The following is a 23,799-nucleotide window of genomic DNA, read 5'->3' on the forward strand; positions in this document are numbered from 1 at the left end:
CCCTGAGGGACACCTGCATTTAGGTTGAAATAACCCGACAGCTTGCTGAGGAACTTGATCTGCATCTTTCTATTTGTTAGAAAGCTGCAAAGTAGCCTCTGCATGTTATCAGATAGTTGAAACAGAGTGCAGAGTTTGTAACGCAGGCCGTCGTGCCATACGGTGTCAAAAGCTTTTTCGACGTCCTTTGCAATGAGGGCCGTCTTGGCCCTTTGGTGTTTATTTATGGAGAGGTAGTTTGTTATTATGTTCAGTGCGTCTTGTGTTGAGCGGTGTTGTCTGAAGCCAAATTGTTTGTCTGTCAATATGTTTTTGTGTTCTAGGTGATTCCTGAGTTTATGATTAATGAGTTTTTCGTATACTTTTCCTAATGTCTCTAGTAAGCTGATCGGTCTGTAGTTCTTAGGGTCTGTCGGGGATTTTTGGGGTTTTGGAATGAGGATTGCTGTGGCTTCTTTGAATGGGCTTGGGAAATATCCTGATGCTAGTGAGGCGTTGTAGACGTCTGTGAGTGCAAAGATTAGGGGGTCTGGAAGTTGCTTGAGGAGAGCTTGGCCAATGCCAGAGGCTCCTGGGGCTTTACGTCTGGTGTTCTTGAGCATGAGTTTAACTTCTTCAGGTAGTATTGATTCTGTGAGGTCACTTTCTAAGTCGTCTAGTGTCGTGAGGTCAATGGTAGGGTAGTGTGTGATGGCATGAGGGTTGTGTCGTATCCATGTTTCTACTCTGTTTATGTTTTGTATTGCTGTTGGTTGTGGGGGGTGGGGATTGAAGATGTCCTGCCAGTGTTGTTTGAATATGCCTATTACTTCTGAGGGATCGGTGTAGTTTTGATTGTTGTGAGTGATGTATGTAAAGGCAGAAGAGGAGGAGTTTCCTCTGATCCTCTTTATGAAGTTCCAGAATTGTTGTGGAGTTGTTTTTCTTTGTATTTCAGCTTTATGTATGAGTTTCTCCCAGTTGTTAGCATGGTCTTGGTCAAGGCTGTTGAGTATGTGGTTTTTGAGTATAGTGAGGTCTGTGTTTACTTGATTGTATCTGTGAAGGTTGTGGGTGAATCTGTTGTGATAGCAGGAGAGTAGCCTTTTTGTTCTGATCGAAGGAAAAAAGGAGTATCTAGTTTTGTGGGTTGTTTTTGGAATGGTAGCATCAGCTGCTTGTATGATGTTATTCTGGATGGTGAGGACTTGGGAATCTATGTCTGTGTGTGGTTTGTCTTGGAAGTTGTAGGGCTGTGTGCTGGCAGTTAGGTGTTGTTTGAAGGCTTCCCAGTCTGCATTTTGATAGTCATATTGTGGGGTGGCTGGGATGAGTATGGGGTTGCTGGAGAGTGTGAGTGATATGGGTATGTGATCTGAGCCAGTGAGGGGTCCGGGTGTGATGTAGTGTTGTAGGTGAGTGCCTGCTCTGTTGGTGAGGATTAGATCTGGTCTCCCAGTTCCATTGTGTGTGTAGGTTGTTTGGAAGTCAGGGCCAAGGAAGGTGAGGTGCTTGTTTTGGTGGAGTTGGTGTAGTTGTTGACCGTGCATGTTGTGTTGGCGATGGTTGAATGTTTGGTGTTTTGCATTTAGGTCTGCTAGGAGGAAGACTGGTATGTGTGTGTGGTTGAAGAGAGTGTTTAGGTCCTGGAGGGGGAGACCCAAGTTTGGACGAATGTATGTGGTGCCAATGATCATCTGCCCGTGTTGAGTGTGAATGCGGACTGCTAGGAAGTGTTTGTGTTGCCAGTTGGTAGTGAGGAGGTCATGTTTATAGGTGTTCTTTATTAGAATAGCAACCCCTTCGTAAGCTTCATCAGGAGATTGGTATGTTGTGAAGCCAAAATGTCTAATTTTGTGAGAGTTCGTCACGCATGTGCTGTTTAGTAGCAGCACATCCGGTCTTTCATTCTCCACAAAGTTAGCAATTAGGTGTCTGATGTTGTAATATGCTCTAACGTTAAATTGTGTGATTTTCATATTTATTGACTTGTTGGGGGAGTGTTTGTGGCATTTGAACCGGAGGGGTTCTCCTTTGTGGATTGATTCGTTGTGTAGACAGATTTGGTAATTATAGATTTGGGTAGGAGATATGTATGGCGTCCGTTTTGCATGGTGTCTGGTATGAATTTAGGAAGTTTTGGTGTAGGGGTGAGGGAGTGGTCTGGGGAGGTGTTAGTCCTCTTGGCTGAGAAAGACACGTTTTGGGGCAAATTTTGTGGGATTTTGGGCTTTGTACCTGTGTGGTATTGGGTTAGGGGCGTGAGGTTGGCTAGCGTGTTGGGCGTGAGGTGAGTTGACGTGTTGGGCGTGTGGGCTAAGGTGAGGGAGGTTACATGTTTCTTGGTATCTGATTTCTTTTTAATTGATGGGTTGGTTTTCTTGTGTATTGGGGTTGTTCGTCTTGCATGCAGAAATTTTTTGTTTTGTTTAGGTGAGTTTGTTCTTTTCACTTGAAGAGTTGTTTTGTGTTTTGGTGAACTTGATCTTTTTGACTGAAGAGGGGTAGCTGTCATGGGGAGCATGGTCTGTGAGAAGCAGTTAGAGGCCTGGGTGTCAGGGGAGGGTGTAGATGGTTCTGTGTTTGGTGTTTGGGGGGTGATGGGGGGAGGGGGTGGTGTTGGGTTTGTTGTCTGTGAGGTGGTGAGGGGTGGGGGCGAGAGTAGGGGTGGTACTGGGTTTGATGCCTGGGGGGTGATGGGGGGTGGGGAAGAGAGTAGGGGTGGTGCTGGGTTTTCTGTCTGGGAGGTGATGAGAGGTGGGGGTTGTACTGGGTTTGTTGCTTGGGGTGTGATAGAAGGTGGGGAAGAGGGTGTGGGTGGTGCTGGGTTTTTTGTCTGGGAGGTGGTGAGGGGTGAGAGTGGTACTGGGTTTGATGCCTGGAGTGTGATAAGGGGTGGGGGTGATACTGGGTTTGGTGTCTGGGGAGTAATAAGGGGTGGTGGTGGTGTAAGTGCTTGTGGGGTGATGGGGGGAGGTGTTAGGGGTTGTACTGGTTGTGACGCCAAGCTGGGAGGGATGACTATTGGAGGGAGGTTGTTTGCTAGTAGGATTTGTTGGATGTTGGAAATTGCCTTCCTCGTGTCTCCTTGTGCTGATATCTGTGCTATTATGATAGCTGCCACTATTCTCGGGGTGTCGTCTGTTGTTGGGTGAGGGGGGGGAGGGGGGGCCTGAGTATGGTGGTTTGCGAGATGGTGTCCGCTGGTGGTGTGGGTTTGGAGAGGTGGGAAACCTGGGGGGGTGGGGAGCAGGGCACCTCTACCTTGAGGGTTGATGGGTATTGTTTGAGCATTTTGGGGAAGTGTGTTGGGGCGGTGAAGCTGGTTAGTGAGGTTTTGGGGATAAAGCTGGCGTGCTGTCTGGGCATGATATTGGGGTAGTGTGTTTTGGGTCTTATTTCTCATTGCCTTGATGAGTTGCACCCTGATTTTGCAATTGTGGTGGGTGGCAGGATGGTTTTCACCACAGTTTATACAGCATCGTGTTCCTTCTGTGCAATCTTTCCAGAAGTGTCCTTTGTTGGCGCATAAGGAGCAGGCTTGTTCCTTTTCCTTGCATTGCCTGGTGGTATGGTTGAATCCATAGCACCTGAAGCATTGTGTAATGGACTGGTATGTGCTCATCTTGAAGTTATAATGTGGGATGGAAATGTGGTCTGCTTTAAAACCATGTGTGAGGAGGGATTCAGCTTCAGTGGGGGAGGAGCAACGGATTCTGAGGATCTTTGTGTTTGGTGGGTGGAAGAGATCTTCTATGATGATGTTGTTGGCTTTTCCGATGTCGGCAGTACGTTGTTTGTCTAAAGTTGTAATCGTGGAGAGGAGGGTGGTGTCTACGTTGAAGGCAACAGCAGTGCAATTATGTTTCTGTTCCAGTGTCAGTGCAGGGGTGAGTCCAAGTGTCTGTAGTCCTGTTCGGGCTTTGGGGGTGAGGCAAGCATAGAGGTCAGATTCAGAGGGTAGAAAGAGCTTTATTCCTTTGTCAATGGGGGTGATGGAGGTGTAAGGAGTCTGGGTGATCATGTAGATTTTCTGTCCTATTCCGTCAGGGTCAAGGGGAGGATCAAGAGCATAGATGAGGCGAAGGCAGTGCATTTTAGGTGAGGTAGTGGTCTGGTGGAGGAGGTGGTGGTGGGTTGACTCAGCTGGGTAGCTGCGATCTCCGTGGAGCTGTGGATCTTAGGCTCGTGAGCTGTGGGTTGGAGCTCGGTTGTCAGAGGCGTAATTCCGGGTTCTTAGCAGGCTAATTGAACCCGGTTCGGCACAAATACAAAGTATTTGTGAGTCCTGAAGGTGTTACTCAAGGGCAACCCCCACTGCTAGTTGACTCGCACTATCACGAGGTTCTAGCAGTGGATCGGCATAGCAAACAAGCCAGGCAGGGAGACACAGGGCGCAAGCACGTGCTGTGGCCCCACCTGGGAGGAAAGGACGAATACCCCACTGCACTTTCACCGCACAGGGGGTAGGTCCCGGCCTGAAGAGGAAGAAATGTTTAGCAGAGGAGAGAAAGAGTGCTATATACGGCAATACACATTACGTAAGTTAGGCCATCCAGCTGTCCCTGGTTTTATTCAGGGTGGCAGTACGGGTTGGCCCACTAGGGTAATGTATCTTTGCACGTTATATCACTGATAGAGCTGTAACATAAACCGTGAACACGCCGAGAGGAAGAGCCGTCGTTGCCTGAAAAAGAGGTGTGTGCCAGTTTGCCTGGGTGTTGCCTTGGATGGAAGATGGCTGTGATAAGGATGTGGCCCCAGGTAGGGTTACCACGAGAGTATGCTCGTCTGGGCCGACCAAGCGGCCCTGACCTTGCAAGTTAGCAGAATGCCCGCACGATTTCCCGACTATATCCCATCAAGCGGACGTACTAGTAGCATTGCAACTCCTTCCTGCCCTTACTTTACGCTTGTGGTCGAGTAGACACGGCTTTCTCACAACGCTTTCAAAACTGCAGTTGCCTACTCGTCTGTTTCACGTCCCTGTGAAATGACTTTTGCACAAATCCAAAAAATAGAGCAAAATCAGCGATAATAGTGATTGAGGTGAGCCGCCTGTTGGCTGCAGCCAGAGGAAGGAGGGGAGGGGCAACGGGGTGACGTAGGCGAGTCGAGCAGCCAATGGCGCTCGAGCAAGCGCCTCGAGACGGCGTATATAAGCAAAAATTTTTCGGCGCCGGCCATCACATCACGACAGACTCAGCAACTAGCAACCGTCGCGGTCGGACGTGCTCGCGTTGCTCCAGCTCTTCTCTCTCGCACCCAGTACTGCAGGGTGGATAAACAATTGGCAGCAGACTTGCGTCTCTCTAGATGGTCAGACCCCACTCCTAACTTGGTATTTTATGCCGGGTAGAGACGGGAGGCCATCTTCAGTGACGTGTAGTCTTTGAGAGAGATACATCGGCCTCCAGGAAGCTCATTATGCGTCACAAACGCTTCAAGATCAGGGGTACGCCCCTCAACGAACATCCATTCTCCAAGACATCTCTCCTGAAGCTCTTTAAAGACGTTGCAGGAGTAACACCCAACGACATCAAGCAGGAAGGCACGGACATCCTTTTCTTCTTTTATAGTGAGGAGGAAGTCGACAAACTTCTGTCTTACAGCGCTAACTTCTCCAACCAACACCTTCGTCTCAACTTCCCACGCCAGTACCTGGCTGAACACTCTGTCGTTATTCACGATCTCAGTCAATGGATCGTGGAACAAGATGACGCTGATGATAGTGCGTTCATGCACGACTTCAAGGCATCAAACCCGGACCTACGGCTTCACCAAGCTCAATTCTTCAATTCAAGTCGCTCCCTGAAGCTGACCTTCGAGACGGTAGCTTCGGCTACTATGGCTACCAGAAATGGAGTTTACAGCTTTGGAATTCACATTCCGCCTTTCCGTGTGAAGATGGAACGTTTTCACATCGTCAACCAGTGCCTCCGATGCTACGAGTACACCCACTCCACCAGCAAATGTACCCAGCGGATTCAGAAGTGTAGCCTCTGCTCAGCTGACCACCATTACTCCATCTGCAAGTCTGAAACACTATGCTGCTTGCTGTGCAAAGGCGATCATCCAGCAATCTCCATACATTGTCCTCACAGACAAAACGCTATTAAAAACATGGAGAAATCCACATCTTCAACCGGAGCCAGTACCTCTGAAGCAACAAGCCAATCAGCGACCACCTCTACTTCAGGTTTCAACGCCCAAGCCGCCATCTTCCCGGAGCTCCCGGGAGGACGTCCCACTGCTACTACCAGCCAATGGGGAGCCAGCTCCCAAACGCCAACCAGCGATTCGTCGAGCCAGCCATCGCCACCGGCCCAACCAAAGACAAAGCTAATTGGGCAGAGCACAGTAAAAGCTCTGATATCAACAGCCAGAATTACTGCTGGCAATAACCCCCGAGAATTCGTGAGGCTTCTGAAAATTCTGTACAAGGCGAACGGTCTCCCTACCTTCATTGTTCCTGAGGAAGTTTTCAACGCTCCGCGTTCATCTCCAACAACTGACCCTGTAGAGGAGGATGCTGACTCTACATCCGACGACGACGATTCCGCCACTGCAATGCAGCCCTCAGATCCTGTTCGGGTACCTACAGCTCACAAGACTCTGCCTCATGTGACCCCCACTTCTGCATCAGTTCCCGTTACCAACCATGACATCACTGTGAACGCAGCCACGCTTTCTGACATACTGTCAGCTCCTGCTCCACACGCTTCTCCAGCTGCTGCTGTCCCTTCACCCGTCTTAGTGGCGAATTTCGCTGCTATCGACCCTTGGTGTGACCCTATAGAGGGTACCGACTATGCAGCACCTTCTGCTGCAGTACCTACCGCTGTTACACACCCTCCGAGAACTCTACCTTCAAGACATCAACCCTCAAGAACCCAACCTTCAAGAAATCTACCCCAGCGTGTCAACACCCCTGCTCCTCACTCATCTGATGAATCGGATGAGGACGTATCTGTCGGTACACCATCACCCCCAAGGAAAGATCACCTTCAAGCATCAACACGAACCGTGACCACCAAGACTGACAAGCCCAAAAAAAAGAACAACGATCAAAGTTTGGTGAAATCAACAAGAAAGAAGACTCCTAACGAACTGACTTAACATCATCTGACATCAAACCTCCACTGCCAGCTGCTTGCGTTCCCGGCCTCTGTGTGTATTGCAAATGACTCCCCACTCAATTCTACTTTCATCTGATCAAGCTCAAATCCACGGTGGTTGGGCCACCGATCTTTCATCTCCCCTCTTCACCTCATCTCCAGATCCTTGCTCAAGATTTCTGCAACCTCGCCCCGTTCTTCCATCCCCTGCTTGCCAGCTCTATGGACTTTTTAATCCGTAATCCGGTCGATCGGATCACCATCACGATCAGAGTTTGCAACCTGCAGCCGTCACGGCCGGACGTGTCTCTTGTTGCTCCTCACCTGCGAGCTGCCTAGCCAACCAGATAGTGAGGGGGTGTACATCCTTCGACCTGCCCAGGAGGGTGGGTCAGCTGTATTGCCTCGGCTCGGCCCTCGCCGGTACTAGCCACACAGTACCATGGCCTACAAAGTTAAGGCACGGTTCCTAGAGAACCACGCTTTCGGACGAGAAGAAATTCTCAACGTTCTCAAAGCCACCACCAACACAGTACCAGACGACATCCAGCAGGACGACGAAGGTATCGTCCTCTCTTACTCGACCGGAGACGACCTGGAACACCTGTTCACACCTGCTGCTACATCTGCACTCTACGATGCGGATATTACCCTCATCCAACCACGACGCTTTCAAGCTGAACGAACCATCTTTGCCAGGAGAGTAAGCTCATGGATCACCGAGCACGAGGTGGACGTTATCCTGAACAGTATCAACAGGGAAAACGAAAACATGACAGCTGTCTCAGCAAAAATCATCGCCAACAACAACGACACTCGCTCCACCTTGAAAGTGACCTTCACTACAGCTGCCGCAGCGGACCAGGCCACCACCACAGGATTTAGGTGCTTAGGCATCAATACTCCACCAGCTTCAGTGCACAAGGAACGTTTTTACGAGGTAAGCCAGTGCTACAAGTGCTACCAGTACTCACACGTGACCAGGAAGTGCCCCCAAAGTGTAAACAAGTGTAGTGTCTGTGCCAAGGACCACCATTATAAACAGTGTCGCGCCGATATCACGTGTTGTGTAGTGTGCGGTGGTGACCATATTGCTATTTCTCATTTGTGTCCAGTGCGACAGGAAGAAATTAAGAAGCTCTTGACAGCTGGACGGGCTTCCGCGACTGCTCGTGCTCAGTCACCATTCAACATGCAAGCCGCCATTTTCCCGGAGCTCCCGGGGGAAGGAGCAGCCGCCCACCAACGTACCAACCAATGGGGACCCGGCATGCAGTCCGGCAGCCAACCAGCTGCCCAATCACAGACCCAGCCTCCACCTCCACCACCAGGCTCCTCCCATTCGTCGACTCAGACTTCGCCGCGGCAGTTGCCGGTTACTGTCACCGACCTTAGCACTGCACATGCTCTCACGAAACTAGTGAGCGACATTACTGGTTCCAACTATCGAGAATTTGTGAGGATTCTAAATATCATCTACAAGGCTAACGGACTCCAGACCATCATCGTACCTGACGAAGTCTTCCCCACCTCTGCCTCAGCTTCCACTTCAGTAACTGAGCCGGAAATCACTGTAAACGCTGCCGCACTTGTTGACCTACTGTCTGCCACTGTTCCACCCACCACTCCAGTTGCTGCTGACCCTACACCAGACCCAGTAGAGGCTGTTAGTCTCTCCACACAAGACAACGACCCTCCTGCTCCTGTTTATGCGTCTTACAACTGCCCTAGAGACCTGAAATTTAATATTTCTCAGAAACGTATCACAGCTCGGGAGTGGAACATCGACTACGAAAACGGACTGAACGATGACGGAACCCGCAGAGAGCTTTGGTACGTTGAGGCTGACACAGTTCGTTACTGCACTGATGTTACCATACTCCACCCTGCCATTATTGACCCTCAATACTACGTGAAATATCCGAAACACGCCGCTATGATAAAGAAAGAAATTCAAGAACGAACGGGCAATGAACCTTCAACCCAGCAGAGTCAACCAACACCTCTTCATACCAAACCTTCAGGGACCACTGTGCTAGTCCCCGACCCTTCAAACCCATTGTCGGATGATGCTCCAGCTCCTGGTCCAGCCTCGGACATTGCTGTGAACGATACTGAACCTACTGCAGCTGCAACATCTGCTCCTGGCATGGTAGCAACCCAGAAGCCGACGACTTCTCATCCACCATCTCCTGTTACATCTCCATCCACAGTACATACATCCACTGAACCTTCTACATCTGCAGTAAGTCCTACCGCTGCTACTAAACCATCAGGAACACTACTTCCAAGACCCACATCTCCTGGTATGTACTCATCTGACTCATCAGATGAGGATGTCTCTGTGGGAACGACATCTCCACCTTCACAGAAATACAACTATTCATCTGCCGATTTTCTTTATGACGCTATTGATCCCACAGCAATGTCAACACGAAGTCGGACCGCCAAGAAAGACAAGTCGAAAACAAAGACCAAAGATCAGACCTTGCTCCCACCATCAAGAAAGAAGTAAACCAATGAAGTAATCAACCTTCAATTACCATCACCTGCCAGCTGCTTGCGTTCCTGGCCTCTGCGTGGACTGCAAATGACGCCCTACTCAATTCTACTTCCATCTACTCAAGTTCTAATCCGCGGTGGTTGGGCCACCGATCTTTCATCTCCCCTCTTCACCTCATCTCCAGATCCTTGCTCAAGATTTCTGCAACCTCGCCCCGTTCTTCCATCCCCTGCTTGCCAGCTCTATGGACTTTTTAATCCGTTAATCCGGTCGATCACGGAGATCACGGCCAGCCGTCGTCGAGAGCAGACGTGCCTCACAGCGCTCTTCACTCCTGGCAGCCCATCAGACCTCCCTTCGCCGATGCGAGACCCTTGTGGTTGTCGGCAGTTGGTCAAAGAAGACTACATCAACTTGACAGTCAGAAACTACGAAGAATAACATCCAGCAAGAGAGTAATTTTCAAATATTACAGCAAGCCTGAGGATTGGCGCCGCGCCAACCGCCATCACCGAGCCAGCCGCCCTCCTCCACCCTCCTCATCCTCAATCCTCCACAACCCATCCTCGCCCTCTCTCCTCAACCCTACCAACGAACCCACACCCCATTCACCAGTTTCACCTCACCACTCATCCCAGTCTCACCTCACCACTCATCCCAGTCTCACCTCACCACCATCACCACCCTCCATCGTTTTGTACTGACCTATATGTACTAACCCCTGTCTTTCTGATCTGTTACTCTACTCTTGCTCTTTCGCCACCTGATTTAACTGACTCTGCGCAAGTACCACGGCCTGTGTGTAGTAAATCTGGTCACGCAACGAGTCGGGGCAACTGTTTCGCCATTGTAGCATGGCTAGGCTATGTTAGGAATAGGAGCACTTTGTGCTATTCTAGGTTTGACTAACTATTAAAACTCTACTCTCACGAGCCATTATTGTCAATCACCAATCATGCTACCACCATCATCATGCCAGTAAGACTTAAATTAAGGTTCGTCGAACCCTTTAAACTTAATGAAACCCAGATCTCCAATGTTCTTGGCACCCATGTTGAGGTTTCACCTGTTGAAACCTACCTTACAAGCAATGGGGCAATTGTGTTGCTCCCCACTGAAGATGACCTGCAAAAAGTCTTACATCCTGATAAAGCGTCTGTACTCCATGCAGCGGGCGTAATTCCCGTTCCTACTGGCAAATTCCAAGCTGGAAGGACAGTGTTTGTGTCGCGATTCAATCGCCACATAGCCAGGGACTACAATGATGATGAAATACTCGACGAAATTAACAGAGTAAATGAACAACGAGCCATACAAATACTCAGAATCACCAAAGAAGGCAACCCACGCCCCACTCTAAAGATAACGTTTGCTACTACTGCCCATGCTACCCAGGTGATTGATCAGGGATTCAAATGCTTTGGGTACATATCCACCCCTGAACAAATATCAAGAGAACGCTTCACCGATATTAAGCAATGCTTTCGGTGCTTCAGTTTTGATCATGTGGTGAACAAATGTCCTGCAACAACACCCACCTGTAGTATTTGTGCTAAAAACCATAAATTTAGGGATTGCCCCCAACCTAGCAGTCGTAAATGTGCCCTCTGTGGAGGGGGACATTTAGCAGTATCTCCTGTGTGTCCAACGAGGAAAGCGGCAATACAGAAAATGCTTGACAAGGCCCAAACCTCACGACCTAACCAGTCGCAGACGACACCAAACATGAATGCTGCAACATTCCCACGCATGCCGGGTCAAAGTACAACCACAAACCAGGCTTCCCAGCAGACATCCGTACCTAATCAGCATAATGCTTGGGTGGGCCAAACTCACCCAACAACGCCAATGTCACAGCCGTCTTCTGATGCTTCGGCACAGGTAAATATCCTAATAGCAATTGCAGCAAGATATGCACGAAATAACCCCCACTTATTTGCCACCATTATCAACAAGCTTTTGAAGGCCAACAACCTACCTACAGTCATAATCCCAAATGATGCGTTTTCATCCAACCCTGAACAATCATCGCAACCACAGTCGTCACTCCACCAGCCACTGGTCTCTGAACCCACAACAAATGATGCAACCAACGTCATGCAATCTACAACAAACTCCACTGTCCCACTCACTACCTCGCAGATCCCACGACCAAACCACCCCACTCAGACTCACCATGTCAAAGTAGCAGTGAGAGATAACCCTTCTACCCTACATATAAATGGGAATGGGTGCCACCATCATGGTAAACCTGAACACCCAGTCAACTCACGAATCATTCCTGCTTCACCGGCCCCTTCTGATTACTCATCCTCAACAGATGAATCCTTTGATATCCACATTGAGGACTCAGAAGAGGAGCCTTCCCTACAACAGGAGTCGCCTACTGCGACACTACCAGCCAACTCAGTCCATCGACCAGCAGCTACACAAGTGACCAACGCAGCAGTTGATGACGAACGATCCTCAGAAGAGGAACATGAAGATGAACAAGAACACGTAGAAGAAGAAGAGGAAGAATGTGTAGATGATGAGGGAGCAGAGGAGGAGGATGAGGCACAAAAGAGGGAAGAAGGGGAGGAATCAGAGTGCAACCGGGGGACTGAGAAAGCACACCAGTCAAGGGGAATGAAGCCTGAACAGACAACTGGTGGAAATAAACAACAAAAGAACAAGCGTGATAGGTCACCAATTAAAACTAGACAATTCTGCGCCAAATAATGGGGATTACAATTATGCAACTTAACGTAAGACACTTTTTCAACAACAAATATCTACTAGAACTGGAAGCGTGCAAGTATCACCCTGAAGTCATCTTGTTAAACGAGACCTCTGCACGCCTTGACCAACACATCAAACTCTATGGATACACGACCATTGAAAGGAACTCTGGCCAGAATAGAGGTGTTGCGGTCCTCATCAAGCTGGGCTGCTCTTTCACCAACATCTACCTCCAAGAAGAAAATGCCCTAGCAGTGGAAATAGTCACGAATCATGGCCCACTTGCTATTCTAACTACATACATCCCCCCAGGCGAGCAATCCATCCCTTCGAGAGCCATTCACAAGGTGCTCAACAGAAATGTCCCAACGATCCTTGCAGGGGACTTTAATGCCCACCATGCAGCATTTTTCAACGACACCAATGGACGGGATGACATTAAGGGTCGTCTATTATATAACCTCATGACAGCGAGGAACTTAACCTTCTTGGGTCCCTACTTTAAAACCTTTGTAGGTAACCACGAAGGAAAACCTGATATCATACTGACAAATGCTGAATGCAACATCTTTCACAGTAGAATACTCCCAGGTAATGATGTAGGTTCAGATCACATACCCGTTATTCTCCATCTCCAAGCATCTCCCTTTAGAATTCTGGGACGCCCCAGACCCAACCTAAACACGCTTCGACTTCGTCCATATATGGAGTTCCTTGGCTCTGATCCAACCGCAGATCTTGACAATCAACCGGTCCAGGACATTGACACAGCAATAGCCTCTATACATACTCGCATCACTGAAGCAACTATGGCCAATTGTGATCTAACCAACTCCAGAATAATTCAGCAATACAAACCAACCAGAGAGATCAAGAATAAAATGAGGCATTACCAACAAGAATGTGTGAGGCGCCTACGCACAGGCCAGCCATCCCTCCAAATCATTCAAGCCCTCAGACGTGAAGTCTTGGGCCTCACGCTCCTTCACAAACGACATATTTGGGGTACTCTAGTCAACCAAGCGAACCAGTACAAGAGAGAACCTGCCAGATTCTGGGGGAAGATCAGAAAACTCCTAGGATCAACAAAGACTCCACTGTCGCACCTCAGATATACATACACTGATGACAACAACGAGGTAATAACCACCAGAGTGGAAGATGCACAACTGCAGGCTAATCTCATGGGACTGGTTTGGGAGGAAATCTTCACAGAAAACAACAGCCAGATCAACAATGACAACCACCATACAGTCAACCAATGGGTTGCTGAAAACGTTGGGAACCTGGCTAGCAGGCCTCTAGTTGACACCGCACTCCTTGACCCAGACCATCCGATCACCCGACCCATTATCATACGGGAACTGTTGGAAGTATTAAAGAAAACGAGGAACAAAGCACCAGGGTTGTCAGGAATAACAGTCAACCAACTGAAGTTTCTACCTTTAAACTACGTGCAGTCCCTGCTCAATGTCTTCAACGCCATCCTCGTCTCAGGCCACTTTCCACAAGTATTTAAAACTGCCAAAATGATCTTTATCCCGAAGCCAGGCAAAAGCAAACACGTCCCTGGAAACTATAGGCCTATTTCCCTCTTGGAGTCGACAGGAAAGTGCTTTGAGAAAATACTGTCAAATCGTATTAACTACTACATGGAGTACCACCATCTGTATACAGAAAAACAGTTTGGCTTTAGGAACCACAGATCGACACAGCATGCCATCAACATCATTTACGATGCAGCAGACAGTATTAGGAAACAGCGCCAGACTGCAATAATAGCAACCAGGGATGTCAACAAGGCCTTTGACAGTCTCTGGCATAATGGGCTGCTCTTCAAGCTGCAATCCATACCACACCACAACTGGACCCTCCTTAGACTAGTCAAAAATTTTCTAAGCCATAGAACAATAATTCCAATGTTTAACAACAAGGAAGCTGATTCCTTTATTCCGACAGCAGGAGTTCCTCAGGGATCGTGCATAAGCCCACTCCTTTTCAATCTTTTTGTAAATGACTTGCCACGCCCTATTTACAACGACACTATTATCACTCAATTTGCAGATGATGTCATCCATGTAGTGTCGTCGATGCCTGCTGGCCAAGGAACTAAACATGATTCAGTCATAAGGAAAACGAAAGAGGAACTAGCAGCCACAGCAAGTTGGGAACAAGACTGGAAAATCATGACAAACCCTAACAAGATTCAACTGTGCTCAGTGGGCAGCTGGGCTAGTACACTTGGGGTCATCAACATTGGTGGCTCGTTAATACAGATAAAGAACTCTACTACAATTCTAGGCTATGGAATATCAAGACTTTTGAATTCCACTGAACATATTAATAAGAAAGTAACCTTAGCCAAAGCACAACTAGCTCGGCTGTACCGATTCAGGCAAGCCCCAACGCATGTGAAGCTACATCTATACAGAATGCTCATTCGACCTATCCTGGAATACCCATACACCCCGCTTGCCCTTACTAAAAAGTCAAATATGGTGAAACTTCAAAGGGTTCAAAATAGAGCACTGAGATTTGTAGCAGGAGTGACACTTGCTGATAAAATTCGGACCGACAGACTCCACATCCAATTAAAGATAGATCCGTTGAATAGACGTCTCCACAAACTCTCAGCAAAACAGTTATACAAAATGAAGTACACCTACTTACCAAATCGTGAAGATCCCTTTACGGTTTACAACACAACCAATTATGAAATACGAGACCAGCCTCACAGAACAAGGAGGATGTCACTACAGCAAAGAGTCAGGCGGTACATCCACAACAGGAATTACCCTCAGCCCAGAATACTTAGTAACCTACCACGTGAGGAGGACGATGACTGGGAACCTCCTGATCCTTTATACACCTAACAAGAACGAACTATGAAATAACAAGTCAACATCAGTCACCAATACCTCTACCAACCAGGACAAATTCACTGTATACACCACCTACAAGATCCTATACCAACAATACATCTGCAAGTCACCACAGCACTGCTCTACGGATGCGGCACCAAGACTCTGTCCTCGCATGGCAACTTCTCTCCTCTTGTTGTGCAACAGCTACAGCTTGCTGCTACTGGCAGCCAGCAATCATTCAATCATCTAAAAAAAAAAAAAAAAAAAAAAAAAAAAAAAAAAAAAAAAAAAAAAAAAAAAAAAAAACATCACCATAACATCATCACCATCATTTATGAGCACAGCCTTGCCTCCCTATCAATACACATATCAACTCATATCACCTCATAATCACTTCCCAAGCCAAAGTGGTTAGGCCACTACCCTGTCCATCCCACTCTCCTCCTAACCTCCTAATCCTCCTTCATGTTTTCCTTAATCCTACCCGTGCCTCTTCCATCCCTGCTTGCCAGCTCTATGGACTTTTTAATCCGTAATCCGGGAGGACGTCCCACTGCTACTACCAGCCAATGGGGAGCCAGCTCCCAAACGCCAACCAGCGATTCGTCGAGCCAGCCATCGCCACCGGCCCAACCAAAGACAAAGCTAATTGGGCAGAGCACAGTAAAAGCTCTGATATCAACAGCCAGAATTACTGCTGGCAATAACCCCCGAGAATTCGTGAGGCTTCTGAAAATTCTGTACAAGGCGAACGGTCTCCCTACCTTCATTGTTCCTGAGGAAGTTTTCAACGCTCCGCGTTCATCTCCAACAACTGACCCTGTAGAGGAGGATGCTGACTCTACATCCGACGACGACGATTCCGCCACTGCAATGCAGCCCTCAGATCCTGTTCGGGTACCTACAGCTCACAAGACTCTGCCTCATGTGACCCCCACTTCTGCATCAGTTCCCGTTACCAACCATGACATCACTGTGAACGCAGCCACGCTTTCTGACATACTGTCAGCTCCTGCTCCACACGCTTCTCCAGCTGCTGCTGTCCCTTCACACGTCTCAGTGGCGAATTTCGCTGCTATCGACCCTTGGTGTGACCCTATAGAGGGTACCGACTATGCAGCACCTTCTGCTGCAGTACCTACCGCTGTTACACACCCTCCGAGAACTCTACCTTCAAGACATCAACCCTCAAGAACCCAACCTTCAAGAAATCTACCCCAGCGTGTCAACACCCCTGCTCCTCACTCATCTGATGAATCGGATGAGGACGTATCTGTCGGTACACCATCACCCCCAAGGAAAGATCACCTTCAAGCATCAACACGAACCGTGACCACCAAGACCGACAAGCCCAAAAAAAAGAACAAAGATCAAAGTTTGGTGAAATCAACAAGAAAGAAGACTCCTAACGAACTGACTTAACATCATCTGACATCAAACCTCCACTGCCAGCTGCTTGCGTTCCCGGCCTCTGTGTGTATTGCAAATGACACCCCACTCAATTCTACTTTCATCTGATCAAGCTCAAATCCACGGTGGTTGGGCCACCGATCTTTCATCTCCCCTCTTCACCTCATCCCCGGATCCTTGCTCAAGATTTCTGCAGCCTCGCCCCGTTCTTCCATCCCCTACTTGCCAGCTCTATGGACTTTTTAATCCGTTAATCCGGCCATCACAAACCACAGTTGTTCACCATGGCTCGCACCAAGCAGACTGCTCGCAAGTCCACGGGAGGCAAGGCTCCTCGTAAGCAGCTGGCCACCAAGGCAGCACGCAAGTCTGCTCCTGCCACAGGGGGCGTGAAGAAGCCTCACCGTTACAGGCCCGGAACGGTCGCCCTGCGTGAGATCCGTCGTTACCAGAAGAGCACAGAGTTGCTCATCAGGAAACTTCCCTTCCAGCGTCTGGTGCGCGAGATTGCCCAGGACTTCAAGACCGATCTTCGCTTCCAGTCGTCTGCCGTCATGGCTTTACAGGAGGCATCCGAGGCTTACCTGGTCGGTCTCTTCGAGGACACTAACCTCTGTGCCATCCACGCCAAGCGTGTCACCATCATGCCAAAGGACATTCAGCTTGCTCGCCGTATCCGTGGAGAGCGTGCATAAGCTAAAACGACCACCCTAGTATACACCAAACTCGGCCCTTCTCAGGGCCAAAATATCCTTCTAAGGAGATTTCAGACATTCCTAGCATCAGTCATATGAATTAACCTTCATCTATACATATAATAAATAAATAAATACAATAATTTAGGTGTCATACATACACTGTACACGTGATATCAATAAATCAAGTCATTTGTAGTACAACCTGTCCTCTTACAAACAAAACGCCGTCGCTTTTCATTCTTATGCACTGCCAAGGATCCTCCCCCCCCCCCCCCCCCCTCCAAAAAAAAAAAAAAAAAAAATTGTCATACTGTACTAGAAATAAAAGCAGCTTGTATAAGTGACATACTGTCCTGTCCTGTTTTATTCTGTTTTTGGTCCTCTGGCTTAATCTGTTAAGTTAGGAGATGACATTTTAAATTAACCGTTTTCTTGACATTTTCAAACCTTAAGAGGGTGGCCTGCATAGTAATCCTAATGTGGAACATAACAATGAATCTCTAATCTCTAGAAAAAAGATACCGAGTGTTTATATGTGTGTTGAGAGAGAGAGAGAGAGAGAGAGAGAGAGAGAGAGAGAGAGAGAGAGAGAGAGAGAGAGAGAGAGAGAGAGAGAGAGAGAGAGAGAGAGAGAGAGAGAGAGAGAGAGAGACATGCAGAGACAGAGACAGAGACAGAGACAGACAGACAGACAGACAGTCAGAGACTGAGAGAGAGAAACACACACAGACAGTTTCATAAATATTCTCATTTTATAGCTATTTGCTTTCAGTGACAGAGGTTTTTGTTATAATAGTATTGGTGTCTAACACTCACAATCTCTTTAGAAATTAAAGTGTGGCTCCAATGGAGCCGAGTTTGTTGGTTTGAGGCCAAGCCACCACCACAGGGCAGTAAGTAAGCCGTTTACTTGGAGGAGGTGTACTTGGTGACGGCCTTAGTGCCCTCAGAGACGGCGTGCTTGGCCAGTTCTCCGGGCAACAGGAGCCTTACAGCCGTCTGGATCTCCCGACTGGTAATGGTGGAACGCTTGTTGTAGTGGGCCAGGCGAGAAGCCTCGGCGGCGATGCGCTCGAAGATGTCGTTCACGAACGAGTTCATGATCGACATGGCTTTGGAAGAGATACCAGTGTCGGGGTGGACCTGCTTCAGCACTTTGTAGATGTAGATGCTGTAGCTCTCCTTCCTCCTGCGCTTCTTTTTCTTATCGCCCTTGGCAATGGCCTTCTGGGCCTTTCCGGCCTTCTTGGCAGCCTTTCCAGATGCCTTGGGTGGCATGATGATGCTCGTGCTGGCTGGCGTTGCGATACAATAATGAACTTTTGCGAATCAGAATCAGAATCAGAATAATACAGGAGAAGATGCCCATAGGGGCGAGTTTGGAAGTGGGGACAGAAGAAGATAAGGGGGGGGTGAGAGGAAGAAGATTTGTAAGAGAAAAAGTGCCAGGGCTAAACCCAGCTGCGTGTCGTTAGGTTGCGGCTTTCGAGGCAGGGACTCAGTCGGGTGTTTTCAGTGACAACATCGGGACATCACAAACTCACAACATCACAGTGATTGGCTCAAGAGCGTCAGGGCTGAACTTTTTTACGGATTGTTTGTGCTGGTTGTTGAGAGCTGAATATGTAATGATAGTGGATGCTGGGTGTTGAGAGCTAAAGTTTAACGAAATACAGAGTTAGGAAGAGGATCATGGATGGTAGAGAAGAGGTCATGATTGTTTCGTGGTAGTCTGAGAGTGTGTAGGAGAAAATCAATGTGTTGTTCATGATGAGTGAGTAGTCTATCGATTTGTTTGTCTGATAGAGTTTTCCAGTAGGTATTTAGGGCAGGAATGTTAGTACTTTCATGGAGACTTTGACTGGTATTTAACTCTTGCCATCGGGTGTTGAGTACCCATCTTAGTGCTCTATTCTGTATTCTTTGAAGTTTTATTTTGTTAGTGCGTGCAGATAGAGAAAGAGCTAGTGGAGCGTATGTTAGGAGAGGTCTAATAAGTGCTTTGTAAAGGTGCATTTTTGTGTCAGGTTTTGCAAATCTAAGTCTGTATAGTTTCTTCATGGCTTGAAGAGCTATTGCATGTTTCTGTGTTATGTGTGTGTGAAAGAGTAGTTGTCGATCAAATGTGAGTCCCAGGACTGTGGAGGAGGGAGATACAGAGATATAAGTAGGATTTTGAGTGTATGAATAGAGTTTGAGAGGAATTGGGCGAATAGTTCTTTTACAGAAAAAGTAGGTGATTTTAGATTTGCTGGAGTTGGTTTTTATACGCCATTTGTACTCCCACTCAGTGACAACATCAAGTTCTGTTTGTGCTCTGTTTGTTAGTGTATCAATGGTGTTGCTGGTGACAAGGTGAGAGACATCATCAGCATAACATATGGTTAATGAAGTGTGATGAACAGGGTCAGGAATGTCGTTTATGTATAGGATGTAGAGTGTTGGGGCAAGAACAGAACCTTGGGGAACACCGGCGTTTAAGTTGAAGTAGTCAGAGTGTTGTTGGAGGAACTTAATTCTCATTGTCCTATTGTCTAAGTAGTTCGAAAGAAGTTTGGTGGTGATGAGAGGAAGATTAAAGTTGTTGCATAGTTTGAATTTTAAGCCGTCATGCCAAACAGTGTCAAAGGCCTTCTCAACGTCCTTAGTGATGAGTGCAGTCTTAAGTCTTTGGTGCTGATTGATACTGAGGTAGTTAGTCATGATGTTTAAGGCGTCGTGAGTGGACCGGTGAGGCCGAAATCCAAACTGTTTGTTAGTGAGTAAGTCATTGTGTTCAAGGTGCGTTCTAAGTCTCTGGTTGATCAGCCTTTCAAAGACTTTGCCAAGTGTCTCTAGAAGGCTGATGGGTCTATAGTTCTTTGGGTCAGTGTGGGGTTTCCCAGGTTTTGGAATAAGAACGGCTGTGGCAGACTTAAAGTTGAGTGGAAAGTACCCAGAGGCAAGGGAGGCGTTGAATAGGTTAGTGATAGCAGTAATGATAGAAGCAGGGAGTTGTCTAAGAAGGATATGTCCAATGCCAGACGCACCAGGGGCTCTACGACGAGTGCCCATGAGAGCTGTCTTGACATCAGCTAGAGTTAGGGGAGTCTGTAGTTCAGTGTTTGAATTGAGATTTTCAAGGTGAATGAGGTCGTCTGGTGTAGTTGCTTGTCTATTTTGGTGTATCCAGTCTTCGACTATTTCAATGTTGGGGCGTGCAAATGGTTCAGGAGGATGTGGGTGAAAGATTTGTTCCCAGTGGTGTTTAAAAATGTTGAGAACTGCTTCAGGATCAGTGATTTTGTTGTTATTATTTAGAAGGTATTTAAACGGTGTGTGAGTTGATCCTTGTAATCGTTTGATTCGTTTCCAGAATTCTTGAGGTGTCAGTTTTCTGTATTGTTCTGCTTGTTCTATAAGGTGTTTCCAATGTTTTGTGTGGTCTTCATCTAGGCTGTTAAGGATATGGTTTTTTAATGCTGTTAGGTCCCATAGTATTTGTCCATGACGATGTATGTTTTGTAAGAATCTAGTGTGATAGCAAGCTAAGAGGCGTTTGGAGCGAATGGAGGGGGTGAAAGTGAAATGTGGTTTGTGTGCTGTTTTAGGGATGGAGATGTTTGCTGCATGAATGATGGTGTCTTGTATGTTGCGTGCTTGTGTGTCGATGTCAGTGTGATGTTTGTCATTGTATTCATAAGTGAGATCAGTGTCATCAATGTGTTGTTTGAACATGTCCCAGTTTGCCCTATGGTATGAGAATTGAGGAGTGCTGGGGATGAGAATAGGATTTGTGGAGACTGTGAGAATTAAGGGAATATGATCAGAGCCCGTAATGGGCCCTGGTGAAATGAAGTGTTGCAAGTTGCTGCCGTGTCTGTTGGTGAATATGAGATCAGGCCGGCCAGAACCTGTATGTGTGAAACAAGTGGGGAAATCAGGGCCAAGAAAGAATAGATGTTTTTGGGTGTATATTTGGTGAAGCTGTCTGCCATGCTGATTTGTGGTATTGTGGTGGAATGTAGGGTGTTGTGCATTGAGGTCTGCAAGCAGAAAAACAGGCAAGTGAGAGTTGTTGAAGAGAGTTATGAAATCTTGCATGGGAATGTCGGTGTTAGGACGGGTGTAGGTTGTGCAGATGATGAGAGACCCCATTTGTGTATGAACTTTAATGGCTAGGAAATGTTTGTGAAGCCAATGAGTGTGTAAGAGTTCGTGTTTGTATGAAGAACGGATGAGTATTGCAACTCCTTCATGTGCTTCATCTGGTGACTGGTAAGAGGTGTAGCCATAATGTTTGATTTTATATGAGTTCGTGATGTATGTGCTATTTAATAATAGCACATCAGGTCTCTCGATCTCAATAAAATCTGACACCATGTGTCTAATGTTGAAATATGCCCGCACATTAAACTGTATGATCTTTATGAATTTTTAGGTTTTGATGGGGTGCTGGTGGGGTTTTGTGCATGTACAAGAGCATGAGGGTTGCGTGATTCAATGAGTTGGGCAGTTATTGAGGAGGGTGCATCTTGGAGGATGGTGGTAGGAATTGTAGGATATTTACAGCGGGAGGTGGGAGTAAGACAACGGGTTGCTGAACGGGCTCGGGACGAGACAAGATGAGTTACAGAAGAAATGACTGAAGTTGTTGGGGGATGGAGGGAGACAGAAGGCTTGTTGACAGGGACCGGGTGAGAGGTATCAGAGGTTGTAGTGTTAGTAGTCAGATTGGAAGTGGAGAGGACAATGTTGGGAGAAGAGGTTGAAAGTGCCTTTGACATGGATGCTTCAGTTTGGGATAGTCCAGGATGTGCTGTTTGGTCAGTGGCACCGTTTTCTGTAGCAGTCAGGAGTGGGTTGGTAGGAGATTGTGGGGGAACTGTAGTATTTTCTTCAGCTGAAGTCATGGTGTTTTGTGGAGTGAGGACTGTAGGCGAGAATGGAGCAGAGCGCAATAGTTGAGTAGGAGGAACAGAGATACTAGGAAGGCCGTTATGAGTGAGAAAGATTGGAAGATAGTCAGCAAAGTCACGGCCATCGTCCTTGGCCTTCAAGTAAGCAGCTTGTACACAGGCAGTGACTCGTTCATATGCAAGGTTCTGAAGAGGAGAATAAGGTGGAGGTGGTGGGTGAGGGAAGAGAGGTGGAGAGGACTGAGTTTGTTGTGCAGTATTATGATGATGTTGCTGGTGAGGTGAAGCATTAAGGACACTGGCATAGGACATTGATGTGGCTGATGCTGTTTGGTGATGAGATAGGTTATGGGAGGTTTGCGCAGAATCAGAATAATACAGGAGAAGATGCCCATAGGGGCGAGCTTGGAAGTGGGGACAGAAGAAGATAAGGGGGGGTGAGAGGAAGAATATTTGTAAGAGAAAAAGTGCCAGGGCTAAACCCAGCGGCGTGTCGTTAGGTTGCGGCTTTCGAGGCAGGGACTCAGTCGGGTGTTTTCAGTGACAACATCGGGACATCACAAACTCACAACATCACAGTGATTGGCTCAAGAGCGTCAGGGCTGAACTTTTTTACGGATTGTTTGTGCTGGTTGTTGAGAGCTGAATATGTAATGATAGTGGATGCTGGGTGTTGAGAGCTAAAGTTTAACGAAATACAGAGTTAGGAAGAGGATCATGGATGGTAGAGAAGAGGTCATGATTGTTTCGTGGTAGTCTGAGAGTGTGTAGGAGAAAATCAATATGTTGTTCATGATGAGTGAGTAGTCTATCGATTTGTTTGTCTGATAGAGTTTTCCAGTAGGTATTTAGGGCAGGAATGTTAGTACTTTCATGGAGACTTTGACTGGTATTTAACTCTTGCCATCGGGTGTTGAGTACCCATCTTAGTGCTCTGTTCTGTATTCTTTGAAGTTTTATTTTGTTAGTGCGTGCAGATAGAGAAAGAGCTAGTGGAGCGTATGTTAGGAGAGGTCTAATAAGTGCTTTGTAAAGGTGCATTTTTGTGTCAGGTTTTGCAAATCTAAGTCTGTATAGTTTCTTCATGGCTTGAAGAGCTATCGCATGTTTCTGTGTTATGTGTGTGTGAAAGAGTAGTTGTCGATCAAATGTGAGTCCCAGGACTGTGGAGGAGGGAGATACAGAGATATAAGTAGGATTTTGAGTGTATGAATAGAGTTTGAGAGGAATTGGGCGAATAGTTCTTTTACAGAAAAAGTAGGTGATTTTAGATTTGCTGGAGTTGGTTTTTATACGCCATTTGTACTCCCACTCAGTGACAACATCAAGTTCTGTTTGTGCTCTGTTTGTTAGTGTATCAATGGTGTTGCTGGTGACAAGGTGAGAGACATCATCAGCATAACATATGGTTAATGAAGTGTGATGAACAGGGTCAGGAATGTCGTTTATGTATAGGATGTAGAGTGTTGGGGCAAGAACAGAGCCTTGGGGAACACCGGCGTGTAAGTTGAAGTAGTCAGAGTGTTGTTGGAGGAACTTAATTCTCATTGTCCTATTGTCTAAGTAGTTCGAAAGAAGTTTGGTGGTGATAAGAGGAAGATTAAAGTT

This window comes from Procambarus clarkii, chromosome 71 (assembly GCF_040958095.1).
Source record: "Procambarus clarkii isolate CNS0578487 chromosome 71, FALCON_Pclarkii_2.0, whole genome shotgun sequence".
In the NCBI taxonomy this organism is placed as follows: Eukaryota; Metazoa; Arthropoda; class Malacostraca; order Decapoda; family Cambaridae; genus Procambarus; species Procambarus clarkii.